Source organism: Apodemus sylvaticus, chromosome 14 (genome assembly GCF_947179515.1).
Source record: "Apodemus sylvaticus chromosome 14, mApoSyl1.1, whole genome shotgun sequence".
Taxonomy (NCBI): Eukaryota; Metazoa; Chordata; class Mammalia; order Rodentia; family Muridae; genus Apodemus; species Apodemus sylvaticus.
Genome location: NC_067485.1, coordinates 38,239,238 through 38,252,738, shown reverse-complemented (window position 1 = coordinate 38,252,738; position 13,501 = coordinate 38,239,238). Strand labels below are relative to the sequence as shown.

General features: G+C 40.2%; 1 long non-coding RNA gene across 2 annotated transcripts in view; it reads right to left on the bottom strand.

Moving 5' to 3' along the window:
* Nucleotides 1-8,335: 8,335 nt before the first annotated feature.
* Nucleotides 8,336-13,501, bottom strand: part of LOC127665154 (uncharacterized) — a 191,761-nt gene continuing 186,595 nt past the window's right edge. For both annotated transcript variants that reach the window (XR_007973324.1, XR_007973323.1), the window contains one exon: nt 8,336-9,313. This is a non-coding gene — a long non-coding RNA (uncharacterized LOC127665154). The remainder of the gene's footprint in view (nt 9,314-13,501) is intronic.

Here is a 13,501-nt window from a genome sequence, read left to right as displayed (position 1 = left end):
TAAACAACACACCTAACACATCCTCTGAGTGAGCAGTTTGCAGTTTTACCATGGAATCACATATGATATGATTCTAGTGCCCAGACTCCTGTGGCACCAATGGAAGAGTCTCTTCCTGACATTTTTTTTCTTTTTCACACTCACATGCACTTGTGTGTATGTGTGTGTGTGTGTGTGTGTGTGTGTGTAGACAAAATCAAGTGTCATTCTTCAGGCATAGTCTACCTCCTTTAAGATAGGGCCTCTCATTAGCCTAGAGTTCACCAAGCATCCTGGATTGGAGAGCAGTAAACCTGGAGGTCTGTTTGTGTCCATCTCCCCAGCACTGAGATTACAAGTCCTAACCACCAACTTTGGGAGTTTTCCACAATGTGGGGAGGAACTTAGATTCTCATGCTTGAGAAGCAATATCTTTACTGACTGAGCCATGTGGCCATCATCATTTCTGATGATGTTTAACCACAAATTGCCATGGTGCCAATGCATGGGCAGAGACTGGAGGGTTGCTATGGTTTTAGTGGAGTATTAACTATAGTATAGGTCACCCTAACACGAGTACTTCCACGCGTTCTCAAAGTAGTGTTCTTCCCAGGCAAAACAAAGTTCAGTTGATCTTGTCCCCCACATTCACCTCAAGCTTTCTAACATCTTTGTGTTCCACAGCTATGATTACATGCCTAAACAAAACCCCCCAAAAATGATGTGAAGTGGAAACTTAAGGGTTCTTTGAAAAGTCAGTTGGATGGTGTTTTGCTGAGGAAAACACATGAAGGGGTGTTTTCCTGAAGTGGACACAGGTGAAAGGCTAAGGTAGACTCCTGAAGGAATATGCTTAGCTGAAGCAGACACAGAAGAAAGGATGTTCTGCTATAGCAAGCAATTGAAAAAAAAATATAATGAAGGATTCTTTGCTAACGACATGCATGTATTAGTCCACCTAACATTGCATAGTTGAGCTGCATTTGTTAGGACTCCACAGAGAGAAATGTGCCAAACATCTGGTGGTATGCTGCAGTTTCTTACAGATTTGGAGGACTCAGGCTGATTGAATGCATATGCTAAGGCAAGACATGTGCTGAGGCAAGACCCCATGGAGGACAAATGATGTTTGGAGAGAGTATAAAAAGGTTCCGATGGGCAGTGATGGAGGCTGAGCCAGGCTTACTTAAAGGGCTAGTTGTGCAACACTTGTGGGTCTCATGTCTTCACTGATCTTCACTTCCCTTCACCCTGGTCCCTCCTGCTGACTGGAGCCAAGGCTGAGGCCTGGCTTTCTCTCCTAGGTAGTACCACTGCTGCTGATTCGTCTTTGCTATCCCATCTCTAACTAGACCTCTGTTGTATCCTTGAAGTATTTGCTAGTGGAGGAAGCTGCTGCTGCTGACCTGTGAACTGAACTGCTGACTTCCAGACAACAGAGGTGGGATTTGCTCCAAAGAACCATTCCTAAACAGGTCCACCTCACAAGTGTCCTTTCTTTCCCACTACCTGCAGTGGGCGGTGACCTAAAAGGGAGGTTAAAGTGTATAAGAACCATCATTAGAAATAGGTTTTGGAAAAATTAAAGTTACAACGATGTTCCCTGTGAGATACATTAAGCCCTATATATAGTTTCCACTATATCACTCTGATCATGTGATGATAGTGGCATCTATGGTATAGGTTGTCACCTGTGATATCTACTAGCTAGCATACCAGGACATAGGAAAACTAACATTTCCAACAATTCCCTAAAATCTGTGCTATGACAATAACAAAAGACAAGGCACTAAGTGATTATTGCAAATACCATAAAGACACATTAAGAGTTTTCTAATATGTTGTAGCCTGAGAAGTCCTCTAAAAACACAACTTAATATCTCTTTCCAAGTGTCCAAAAAGAAAATTACTATGTAGGCATTTTCTAATCAAAAAATGGCATAACTATGCCACCAGAAATGTTAAGTAGATGCTATTTCTAGAGAACCAGATTTCCAAACTTGGCCTTGGAGGAAGCCTGTGGTTCCCTCTTATATGCCAGGACCAACTGGAGAGTAATTGCCTTTCTATAATGCAATCTGGAATTTCTTATTTGAAAATGAGCATGATTCAAAAATGAAATTAGAGAGCAGTTTTGTGTAGGAGTTAGAGTTAATATAGTGTGCGTATCGGTGTTGCTGAGCAGCAAACCAACAAGCAAGTATAAACATTCTTCAGTGCTTTACTGTGGAAGTCTGATGTTCTATCTACTTTGCTTCATATAAAGCAAAGGTAAACAAGAGAGATTATATAGGTGCATATTCATGTTAGTTAAACAACAAGTTTTCCAGTGGTCAGCACTGCTTTATAAGCATCAGAGTGCTGTTTTAAATATGTATGAGATTCTGGGCACTGAAAGGAAGCAGAGGCAAGCTCCTAAGACAGCAGAACAGCCTTTTAGTTTGTAGCTAGGTACTCTGAAGTAAAACGGGGCACTTCAAGGAAGTATTATTGTGTGTCATATATATAGGACTGTATTTACATAAGCAAATTATCCATACCTTGACTGTCACATAAATATGTATGTTGCTAGATGTATTTTCTGTTATTTAAAACTTTCATCTCCAGGCCTGAGTAAAAAGCTTAAAGGCTCAGCATATATTAGCCTTGTGAAAATGCAGCCGGGAAAAACTGCAGTTTAATCAGCAGATATTTCAAAGCTAGTGACCTCAAATCTATTTAACAAGATTCTCCCAAGAAGGAAGGCCCTCGTGTAATTTAACTTGCTTTTCATTTTGCTGGTGTGACTGCCGCATACTGATGGCATCTTCAGGTCACAAATCCTGTGTTTCTAACCTAGTAGCCTTAGGCTCATTTTGCAATGTTAATGTGCGAAGTAGAAAGTATATGGAAAGCTTCAATGATGCGCAGAGAACGGACATAACATTGCAGGTAGCTTCAATACCCAGAAAGCACAGTGATCACCACCAGTCTTGTGATCACAACAAAGACACGTTAGGCTCCTTATAGATGCATTAATCACTCCTATGAACGCTGCAGCTTGCTTTAAATGAAGATAATGTATGTTCCAGGGATTACACGACTGAACATAGAATCACTAAAGAAAGCTAGGCCAGAACTTATGATTAAGCTGTTGAGCAGCAGTTACTTTACCCATAAAAATCACAATCTGCAGAGGGAGCGGCCAAAGCAGAGGAACCATTATAGACTCATAAATAGCATCAATCAAGGTGACACTCCCGTTGACATCTGTATTACTTTAAATACATCAATCAAATGCTTTCACATTGCAATGGAAAGTTTGATAGGCAGCTAGACATAGGAATCAGTCTCATGTAGGACAATTTAAGATGATGTGTTCAATAGGAAAGTAGAAAGTATTAGTCTTAATAAAGGAAAACTCCAAACAGGAAGGTCTGAAGCAGAAGAGCTTGAGCAGGAATGACCAGGGAGCTGAAGTCTTCCTGCACATGCAGCATCTTCACCAAGGTTCTCTCAGGAGACACGAAGGTATGTCCTTGTCATCTACTAATGCATTGGGCTGCATTCATAGCTACCCTGGGATTCCCGCCATGGATTGCAGGTTGAACAATGAACATGTATTTGCATGTTCCCTCTGGGAGACCCATGGGATGGTGGATAAAAGCATAACTCAGAAAAGTGTAAGCTTCAGGATACTGTCCTAGCTACAAATAAATAGCCGAACACTCCTGCCTAGCACTAACTTATTTTCTATAGGCCTCTTCCTTTAACGCATGGAGATGAGAGATACAGAGTAAAACTAGGTCTTATTTACATAACTACAATTGGGCTGTCAATGTCACCTAATTTCATCTGCACTCTGCCTCAAATCACATAGACTCTGATATGCTGCCATCATTACTGTTCATATAAATATGTCTGTCTTAATGAACAAGACACTGCTTGGGGCTTTGCCCCCCCTTGAGTCCATATGGTTTACACCTTAATGATAGCAATTTTCAAAAAGGATCTCTTCTCAAAATAGCTCTCGGATGTTCAATGTTCATTAGCTGAATTCTTGGGGGTGAAGGAGGCCTTGGACCATATAGGAAGGCTGGTAAGTCATGTTCTGATAGCAAAGGCTTGGGAGCGACTCAAAATGATGGGTGGAGACTGGGTAAGGCATCCCTAAGGACGCTTGTTCACCTTCACCAAATGAGATTTTGGTGGCAAACACTCTTGTTATAAAGGGGATTTTCAGCCCAGCAATCATTTCATTTCCAATGTTAGGTTTTATTTATAGTTTGCTACATTGCTCTACCCATCTCCATGTCTTAAAATAAATTACCCCTTTTTTTTCTGACATAGACACTTTCCTCTTTATAGAGAAGAGTTTGTGTGTGTCCATCAAAAACACCATTGTTCTTCCCACTCATTGAGGGGAGGAATGAAAACAGGATGAGTTGAGTGACAGGAACAGCTGGGAAAAGCAAATTACTCAGAGCATAATGGCCACAAATGACTGAAGGAGTGGCAGGGCGCTCAGATTCAGTAACATTTTTATTTCCACAGCCAAGGAACAAAAAATTTTCCATATAGCGTGACATCCTTGCAGAGGTAAAGCAACGGTGCAAAATATCATGCTGGCCAAATGTCACAATAGTTCCTTTGAGATCACAAAACTGTAAACTTTGAAAAGTCCCACCAGCATTTTGACCTTCTCACAAGAGATAGACACGAACTCTTCTGGTCCCTAAGAACAGAAGCCCGTGCGAGAGGCCAGATGGCTCAGTGGGTAAGAGCGGCTCTAGAGAAGCTGAATTTGGTTCCCAGCAACCATTCAAAGAGGACACTACTCCAGCTCCAGGGAATTTCATGCTCTCCTGTGATCTGTACAGGCACCTACAGAGTGTCAGATACAAACACATACATATAAATAAAATAAAAATAAAACTTTGTAAACAAACCAAGAAACGGTAGAACCTTTTCTCTGAATTGGAGTCTATGCTCTACCATGGCATTTTTTTTTCACACATTACCATGGTGAGGAAAATAATTGTTTCCACCTCAGAGATTCAATAATGGATGATTAGATAGTAGTCCTTCTACTAAGTACCTGAATAGGACTTCAACCTGACTACCCAGTGCCTTCCCTACAAAGTTATCCTGATCCAACATGTTTCCAAATGCTCCATTAAGGAGAGAAATCAAACCATAGATAATGAATCACTATAGTAAAGATAAATTTTAGGGAGACTCACAGAGACTGAACCACCAACCAAAGAGCATTCAAGAGCTAGACCTAGGCCGCCTATACATTTGTGACAGATGTGCAGCTTGGTCTTCATGTGGATCCACTAACAATTGGAGAAGATGCTGTCTCTGGCTCAGCTGCCTGCTCTTGGATTCCCTTCCCTAACTAGACTACTTAGTTGAACTACCAGTGTGAGATGTGCTTAGGTCTATGCTGCCCACTGGAGGTCCCTGTGTGGTGTGGCACCTAAGGGGGGCTTCCACTTCTCAGAGAAGGCAATGGGGATACTGGGTGGAGGGACTTGTAAGGGTGGGGGTGGGAGGAGAGAAGGGTGGTGAGATCAGGATGTAAAGTGAATAACAAAATTTCAAGATCTGTCCCTGCCCTCCCCCCCCCCCAAAAAAACCAAAATAAAATTTGCAAAATACTTTTACAAAAGACAGTTTCTCACAAAGAGTGACGATGAGCATTGACCGTAGAATCTGAGTCCCATGTCTTGTTCGGGGATTGCTCATCTGGGGACTCCAAGCCAAGCTTTTGTGTTTCACTCTAAGGAGTCCTTTGATTCCCACTGACGCACAAGAGTTAGGGAAGGTTGTGAAACACTACATGAGGCTGACCTTACCACACAGGGAAAAAGTGCCAGCCAGACAATGTCCACTAATAATGAGTCAGGAACATTATCAAAGACCTTTATGTTGACTCCTTCACAAAGGGGCTTGGTGTCAACAAGGTTTCAGAGCTAGGAAATGACAGAAAGGAACAGTCACTTCCTCATCAGACAACACACATTTGCCAAAATTTGATGTGTCTACAATTCTTTTTAAAAATGACATGAACTAGAGAAATTTTTTCAGTGAATATTACTTTTTAGATAGAAATGAAGAACTATTTAAAGGCTACTCTGCTCACATAGTTAGAGTATACTGCTATGTGTGGTCAATATCTAGTTAATACCATCCTCTTGGCATCAAAAATAAAAGGGAAAAAATGTCAGTAATGGCAGGAGGGAAGTTGAAATGGAGGAATCAGGAAAAATAATCACATGTAATACATAATGACACATAAACAATCACACATAAATACATAAAAAGAGTAAGAAAACCCTCCTAACAATGCCATTAGGAAGGTTGTACACCAAGTGCATGCTTCCTTATGTCCTGTACCCTCCTCTTTCACAAGGTGTTCACGGGTCTCTTATCTTATTGTCCCAGAAATGAGTCATGTTACACGCAGCTTTGGTCCTAAGCTGACTACAAGCAATCTGTGTAAAATACAGGGACTTTCTTAATTATTAAACACTGGTAAAGATATTTTTTAATATAGGTTGTACCACACAATCACTATCAGTAGAAAAAGAGTGAGCTGTGATGCCAAATGATATGGAGCTGGTGACCAAACCATTTGGAAAACTGCTCAACCAATTGGGCGTCTTATCAGGAGAAGTGGTCTCCCAATGTAGTAACAAATAGCAGGAAAACTCATAGTCTCTCTGTCTCTCTCTCTTTGTCTTTCTGTCTCTCTGTGTATGTGTGTGTCTGTGTGTATATGACGCATATACATATGTGTAGATGTCTATACATGTGTATGGAGGCTAAAGATCAACATCAGGTATCTCCCTTGAGTGTTTTCCTATTTTTTGAGATAGGATTTCCTAATGAATCTTGAGTTTATTGATGCCACAAGCCTGGCCCACCAATGTGTCCCAGGGATCTGCATATATCCACCCAATTCAACACTGGAATTAAAGACTCATGCTATGGATCCTGACTTTTAGGTCGATATCTACTCTTTGATCTCAGATACTTGTGATTCGGAGGTAGTACCTCAGCAGTGGAGCCCTCTCTCTTCCAAGTATGCCAAGGAATTTTAATGGTATACATGCTGTGGTCATTTTTCTAACATTACAAGTCAGTGGGTGTAATTTATTTGAACATTTTTAAAACAGCGATGTTTGTGTCCAATGATGTAAAATACAAAATGCACAATAAAAAGGATTTCCATGACAAGAACATACAAATACAGGCTTATTTACTATATACCCTTTTGTTCTTGACAAATAGTAGATATGGGCTAGAACTGTGGTTCTCTCTTTCTAAAGATACAACTTTTTAATTTAGTTCCTCATGTTCTGGTGACCCCCCCCCAACCATGAAATTACTTCATTACTACTTCATAATTGTAATTTTGCTACTGTTATGAATTACAATGTAAATATCTGATATGCAGGATATCAGATATGTAACCCCCCCCAAAGGGGTCATAACCCAAAATATGAGAACCACTGGGCTAGAAAAACTCTTGAGTATCAAAACCCCAATCATACAGACATAAAAAGAACTGTAGAACAATTTAAGATGCAAATCCACAGTATTCTAGTCATGGTTTAGTCTGATTTCAAAAATACAAATATTGTATAAAAAACTGATCTGTTCTCAACACCCTAAAGAAAATCTCTTAGATAATAAGTTGTATGATGGGTCAAGATTCTGTATGGTTCAGTGTACCATGAAAGAGAAAAAATATTCCTAAACAAGTTAGAGAAATTTTCTCTAATATGCACCACTCAGAGTACATATATTGAGTTATCTACAATGCTGGCTAATTACAGAACACACCAGCAATAGAAAATGCTATTTAAGACAATCTAGAAAATCTCTTTCCACTACCCTGCCTGGTATCTTAACTCAATTAGACTTAATAATGTGAATAAAAAGCTTACATTGAAAGGTAACATGTAGTTATGCAAACATACAAAAAGGGAAATCTCTTAACATAACATTATAGCCTATTTCCTAATTATAACAGCATCCATCTATCTAAGATCTCAATTACAGGCATGTATTGATTGCTAATTTTCCATAGCTGGATCTGATAACATAGCAAAGCATACTTGCCAGCTCTTTAAGGGTTCTAAGTCAAAACTACAAGCCACCCCTACAATGTTAAAGCTGAATGAGTAGACAGAGATGAGACTTGTCTCTATTGTCTTGTTATGTACTGATTCCATAAGAGGTTTGCAATTGTCTTACAAAGTACATTCACTTTATATTCTTTATACTCTGATTTTTTTTTTTTTTTTACATTTTTATAGGCTGTCTGGACAAATGCTCTGTACAACAACCAAGAGTGGTTCATTTCTAATTTCAAAAGTGATATATATCCTTTGGAAGTGATACGCTACTGACATTGACATAGAGCAATGATCTTGAATTTATACAGCACTGTTTGAGTTTTCTTATTCTCTACATTTTCTATAGCATGTGCAGTACTTATAATATATTTCCTATTGGTTATTGTCTTTGTTTTATCTAAGTGAACACATATACTTCCACCTGTTCAGGTTGTCAGGTCATTCATACTACCCCATCTAGGGCTCAGGGAACACAGTAGAAGCAGAAATGGAAGACAAGGAAAATGGCTACATATCTTCAGGGTATGATCTCATAGTAGCTATGGGTACCTGTACTGGGCCTGTATAAGACTGAGCTTTCTAACAGTCAGTCATGGATTGGGAAGGGGATGGAGGGGTTGAACTGGTAGCTATGGTGGATTTGGGAGAAGGGAAAGTCACAGTCTATTTTGAGCCAACCAGTTCCAGTAGATAAAGCCATAGTAACACAGATGGCCCTGGTTAAAAATCACTGGTTCATAAAACAAAGACATGAGTGTGTGAAAGACATGAGGATTGAGGGTGTCAGGGCTGGAAGGGTGATAAGAGAGTGTGAGGGAGGGTGAGAATATCCCCAATATGCTATATACATGTCTGTATTTCTCAAAGAGTAAATTTGATCAATGAGTTTTGACTGAGGAAACTGGAAGAATCAATTGCATACCAAATGAGAAGAGGATGGTTTTATTTTAAATACATCCTGATAAACCTTTAAAGCAATGTTTCTTTAAGTTCTAAAAACAATGTCCAAGAGGATCTAGCAACATTAGCCAAACCATTACAAACAGAGGACACATGTGGTTTCCAGAGGCATACAAGAAGAGGCCAATGTAATGGTACTGGTGGCAATTCCTGAGCATGGGAGGAAGCTCTGAGCTCCGGGTTGCTCTTTCTTCCTTTTTTCCTCAGCTACCTGCTGCAGCCCAGACCAGGCTTCCTCGTTACACCTGAAATACAAACATAATGAGTTTGATGTTACTTTTCTGTAAGGAGAGAAGAGGGGGTGCAGTGAGCAGTGTGTATCATAAAATGTTACAAATACATACATTATAAATGAGAACACTATACATATGTAAGTTATAAACAAACAGGAAGCCAGACTAGTGTGGTTGATTTGAAATGTCCTCATTATAACACAGATGTGCAAGAAGTATTTTTTTATTGTTTTTTTCCCATCACATAATTGACTTCACATTGCTCAAAGCTCTTCATTCTCACATGGTGGTAAACATATAAAAGGAAGTGAAAACTGTGAGCTTGCTTCTTCTAATTCAGGTGCAAGGAGAGTAGTAAACCTGAAGTCAATGGCAGGGAGTGCTTTTGGTTAGAGGCCATACTCTCCCTGCTCCTGCCTCTTGATGTGCTTCTGGCACCATCTCAAGAGGAAGCGTAGGCAGCACTGTGATGAAGAGTGAAGCATCTGTTCCCGTCACTGCCCATCCTGGGTGGGCAGCTGCAGTTGGAATAAGACACAGCTTATCCTGCCTTGGAGAGTGGGCTGTGCCTTCATGACACATGCTTAGATGGCGGCTGCAATGGTCCTCTCTGCAGAGGAACAGGAAAACTGCTTCTGTTTATCCCCTTCAGCTGACTATCCTCCTCACCTGAGTTCTTAAGAATGGTAAGAAGGCTTCAGTTTGAGAGTGGCACCCTGAAGACTCTGCCTCAGATTCCCGATGCTTTTGCTACAGAGACTCTATATAGAGTATGTGCAGGTCTTCCATATATCCTCATTTGATCCTCTCTCAGTCTAACAACACATCTGGGCTGACTCTGAGACATGAACCCACTTGAGGGCAGAGAGTGATGGGAGTAAGTTTTCTTTCTTTTCTTCCTTTTTTTTTTTTTTTTTTGAAAATAGGTTCTTCTCTCATACAACATATCTCAACCACTGCTGCTACTCCTCCCATCTCCCACCCCACCTCCCCTCCCCCACACCAATCCTACATCAGATTGAGGGCTAATATCCAATATATATAAAGAACTCAAGAAGTTAGACTCCAGAAAACCAAACAACCCTATTAAAAAAAATGGGGTACAGAGTTAAACAAAGAATTCTCAATTGAAGAACTTCGGATGGCCGAGAAGCATCTTAAAAAATGCTCAACTTCATTAGTCATTAGGGAAATGCAAATCAAAACAACCCTGAGATTTCACCTTACACCAGTCAGAATGGCTAAGATTAAAAATTCAGGAGACAGCAGGTGTTGGAGAGGGTGTGGAGAAAGAGGAGCACTCCTCCACTGCTGGTGGGGTTGCAAATTGGTACAACCACTCTGGAAATCAGTCTGGCGGTTCCTCCGAAAACTGGGCACCTCACTTCCAGAAGATCCTGCTATACCACTCCTGGGCATATACCCAGAGGATTCCCCACCATGTAATAAGGATACATGCTCTACTATGTTCATAGCAGCCCTATTTATAATTGCCAGATGCTGTAAAGAACCCAGGTATCCCTTAACAGAAGAGTAGATGCAAAAAATGTGGTATATCTACACAATGGAGTACTATTCAGCCATTAGAAACAATGAATTCATGAAATTTTTAGGCAAATGAATGGAGCTAGAGAACATCATACTAAGTGAGGTAACCCTGACTCAAAAGGTGAATCATGGTATGCACTCACTAATAAGTGGATATTAACCTAGAAAACTGGAATACCCAAAACATAATCCACACATCAAATGAGGTACAAGAAGAAAGGAAGAGTGGCCCCCTGTTCTGGAAAGACTCAGTGAAGCAGTATTCGGCAAAACCAGAACAGGGAAGTGGGAAGGGGTGGGTGGGAGGACAGGGGGAGAGAAGGGGGCTTGCGGGACTTTCGGGGAGTGGGTTAGAAAAGGGGAAATCATTTGAAATGTAAATAAAAAATATATCGAATAAAAAATATTTATTAAAAAAAAAAAGAAAATAGGTTCTTCTCTCATACAACATATCTCAACCACTGCTGCTACTCCTCCCATCTCCCACCCCACCTCCCCTCCCCCACATCCACTCCCTCTTGACTTTCCTTCAAAGAGGAGCAGGCTTTCAGGAGACAACAAACAATCATATAGAGGCTGCATGAGGCAACCCAACAGAAGGAAGAGTCTCAAAAGCAGACAAAAGAGTCAGAGATACACCCACTCCCACAAAACCACCATCCTAACAGCCATATCATACACGCACAGAGATGGCATTTCCTAATGGTCCCCTTATGGCCTCTGTAGCCTGTACCAAGGTGCTTTAGAGAACCATTAAAAGTATTTCTGTAAAGTTTCATAGAGGAAAGAAGGGGTGGTCTCCTCTGCTTAGGTCTTCTTTCTCAACCTTTATCCTAGCTTATATTTGGAATGCTCCCCAAAGGTCCACATTTAAGGCTCCTCAGGCTTTGTCTAGCTAATCTGTTTGTTTTACATTTTTATGTGTATGGGTGTTTTGCCTGCAGATATATCTGTGCAACACATGCATACTTAGAGCCTCTGAAAGCCAGAAAAAGGGTTCAGATAGTTATGAGCTGCCATGTGAGTACTGGGAAATGAACCTAGGTCCTTTGGAAGAGCATCAAGTGCTTTGAACCACTAGGCCACCTCTCTAGACTCTAAATATCCCCCTTTAGGAGGGAGTTTATTTAAGTCTATACATGCATGCATGTGTTTGTGTGTATGTGCACATGCTTGTAGTGAGTATTATCCACAGAGTCCAAAAGAAGACATCAGACTTCCTGCAGCTGGAGTTACAGGTAATTGTGAGTCACTTGAGATGGTTGCTGGGAACCTAAATCAGATCCTTTGAAAGAGCAGCACATATGATTATATCTGAGCCATGTTTCCCACCCTTAAAACCTTTTATAAGAACTTCTCAGCCACAAGCAAAAACACATTCATTCTAGAGTGTAGATTGTACCTATCCTATCTATTCTTCAAGCAACACAGGCTGGTTTGGTTCATCCAGCCCAAGTTAGCAGCCGTACACAGCAAAATTTGTAGAAAAAAAATTGAAAACATTGTGAAATAATTGAAATCTAACCTTCCTACATTAGGCAGACATTATAGAACTGTGGACGGTATCAAAAGCTTCTAGAGTAAAGGAGAAAATATTACTCTAGATTGGTGTTTCTCAACTCTCCTAATGCTCCAAACCTTTAAGTTCCCCATGTTGTGGTGACCCCAATCATAAAATTATTTTCATTGCTACTTCATAACTATAATTTTGCTACTGTTGTGAATCCCCATGCAAATACTTTTGGACATAGACATTTGCCAAAGGGGTTGAGACCTATACATTGAGAACCACTGCTCTGGAGACTAATGATTATATGGTATAGATTAATTAATTTGGAACTTGAAAAAGGTAGAGGCTCAAGATTGATAAATGATTTTCACAGTTAAACACAACTCCTCAGAGCTAACATCAAAATTAAAACTAACAATTTGCATTGTCACTTCAGAGTTCTTCTCACTGGCACTATACAAGTTCCCGGACAACATCTGTGAGTTCCTGTCCTTACTTCAAATTGCCTGAGCTCACGCAAATGCACATACACACCTGAAGATGAAGCAAGAGACACCACCCCCACCACAGTACACTTTCTCAGTCAATGCTTTCATTGTTCAACTAACATTTATTGAACACTTCCAATAGTCTGCTACAATAAATACCACATCAGGGATGGGAAAGTTAATTGATAAGTTATCTCTATGTCAATTACATCACAATACAATGGCAAGAAAGGCAAATACAATTCTGTCTAGGCAACTCCAGTGTAAGATTCTAAATATTGGATTCTCAAGGTGCCCAAGTCACTTTCTGCATGATGCACTTATAACTAGGATTTTCTAGGTAGACATTCAATTACATATACAGAGATATGAAGAAAGTGGTATGAACACAAAGCCCCACTATGATAAAATTGCAAATCATAAAAAATAGTACACAGTGCTACAGAAGTCCTGATGAGAGCTACCCTTTTTTCAAGGCTGTTCAGGTGTTACTACTACTTGGTTTGGCAACCATTCCCATGCACTACAAACAGCTCCATTATGAAGCAGCAGGAGTTAGTTCTGTTCTGCATCCTACAACAGTATTAAAGATGTTTTGTGTTCGCATTGTAAATGTTCTTAATCTGTTCATTATTTTGTTGTTATTGTAGTATG